We start from the raw sequence: 2,261 nt of genomic DNA, 5'->3' as shown, positions 1-2,261 counted from the left end.
GCGTGGTCGTCGTCGTCGTTCGATCTATCGTTCGATCTTATTAAGATCGCGATTCCGAGGGGAGCGATCGAGAACGCACGGTGATAATCCGAATGCGAGGGAAAAGATTGTATTTTTCTCTCGGAATCGATCGAATCGTTCGGGGAAAAGTAATATTCTTGCGAAAATTACTTCTTGCGTCGTACGGGATTAATCCCGTATCCGATGATTAAGAGGGCGGAGAGAGAAGGAAGGAGAAGGAAGGAAGCGACAAACTTCGTCGCAAATTTCTCGTAAAAGTAAAATCGAGCGAGGAGGTGACGGATGATGGATTTGGGAGCAGAGAGAGAGAGAGGGAGAAAGATTGGGCGAAATAAAGCGGTGCACCGACATCCGGTGGAGGATGGAGGGAACGGAAATCGGTGTTGTTGATGCGAGAGCGATGGTGAAAGAGGAGGGGGGAGGGAGCAGGAGGAGGCAAGAAGGAGAATTCGTCGATCTTGCCGGAAACGGTGGGGGCTGCTCGTTTTCGTGGAGGGCAAAAGCGGAGGTAGGAGTGGACGCATTCCTGCCGCGATGAGACGCGGTGCCATTGGCTCCTGGGACGCGGAGCGTCACACCGGTTGGCCGCCTTAATAATATAGTACGGCAGCCCAGCCAGCACCGACGACTACCACACACTGCCTACCTACCTACCTACCTACCTACCTACCTACCTACCTACCTACCTACCTACCTCTACCTACCTACCTCCTGCGTTCCTCGCGACTTACCTACAGGAGGTTGTTGCCGCGTCGTTGTTGTTGTACTCGTACCTATCGGCTAACCGCTCGTTACCTTGCCCCCACGAACGGCGTTGGCCTTGCGCAAAGTATCCCGCCACTTCCTCCTCGTCCGCGGAATCGTCGCGTTCGCGTCTTCTCCACGTCCGTGTCAAACGTCTCTATTCTTCTCCCCCACCGATACATTTCCAAACTTTCGAATATTCCAATTCGATCGAACCAGCTTCCAGATTTTCGAACNTTCGAGGGATTGGGGAACAGAGAGAGAGAGAGAGAGAGAGAGAAAAAAAAAAGAAAAGGAAAAGGAAAAGAAAAAAAACGGGAGGGAACGAACGCATTAGGCATTTCTCGCCTCTAGACACCGGAGCGGCGAGGAACGAATTCGGCCAAATTTCACAGTCCGACTTATGATTAGTCGATACGCAACCTATCATTACGCGTATTACCATCGCTAGCACGTTTGATCGAAAGCTTCCGACACTCGACCACTACTGGTACGACCAGGGATACGTTCTTCGGCATACGTAATATGCGAGCGTCGTTAAAGCATAATTTTATACTCCGTTTCCTCCGACAGAATCCACATTTTTCATCCTTCCGTATCGAACGCGGCTCGCGATCGATTATTCCATTTTCTCGAGAAAATGTACAAACTCGAGATCGAACAAGATTCTTTTCCTCTTCCCTTTCCTCCATCTTCCAAAAGGGGGAACGCGGTTCGATCATTATCGTTCCCCGCGCTTCGAATCATTCGATTTGGTGGCACGCGTGAAAAAATTACACGCGTAACCACAACCCGCTTACGTTCGTTGCGGCTTGTTTCTTCGTGGATCGTATCGTATTCCCGCGTCTATTTCGCGTCGAATATCACGCCACGCATTTTACGTCTCACCTACTTACTCACCGCCCGATTACTCAACCTGTCTTCGTGAAAAGCGAAGAAAAATCATATCGTTTCGTCGTAAACGGGTTGTTTTTTTCGAAAAAGTCGCCTGTTTTTTCGCGCCGCGTTTATCACCGGCGATTTCGATCGACGAGGGGTCGAAAAGATTCCGATTACTAGGACCCAACCCAAGGCAACGCAGCTGCTGCTGCTCGATAGGTTTGGTTCCGATCGAAGAATCGGAGTTGTGGGAAATAACAAAGTTTGCCGATGAAACGTAAATGCCGCGAAATCCACGCCCAATGATAGCTATTGAAGGAGAGAACCGGCCCCCGATTATACCGTCGAATCTGTGGCGTGGAAGGAGGGCGCAGGTACCGTGATTACCATGCGGCATCGGACTCGGCGATCGATCGTCGACTTTCCAATTAACTCGACGTAGCTGCAGCGTCGACTATCATCATCGCTGAATTCGCGCGCAAACGGAAGAAGGGAAAAAAAGGTGTGGCCGGATCGCTCGAAAATGGCGTTGTCGATGCGACGATGGTAGTGACACGAAACGACTCGAAAACGCGCGTATCTTTGCGCGATCGCCTATTATTATCGCGCCACGTACG

General features: G+C 50.8%; 1 protein-coding gene across 1 annotated transcript in view; it reads right to left on the bottom strand.

Annotated features, from left to right (window-relative positions):
- LOC102674203 (protein dachsous-like) overlaps positions 1-2,261 on the bottom strand; it is a 160,099-nt gene that overhangs the window by 54,599 nt on the left and 103,239 nt on the right. The gene's annotated exons all lie outside the window — the stretch shown is intronic.

The sequence above is a fragment of the Apis dorsata genome, unplaced genomic scaffold (assembly GCF_000469605.1).
Source record: "Apis dorsata unplaced genomic scaffold, Apis dorsata 1.3 scaffold_92, whole genome shotgun sequence".
Taxonomy (NCBI): domain Eukaryota; kingdom Metazoa; phylum Arthropoda; class Insecta; order Hymenoptera; family Apidae; genus Apis; species Apis dorsata.
Note: the sequence above shows the minus strand (reverse complement) of the source record. Positions and strands in the feature narration are given on the sequence as shown.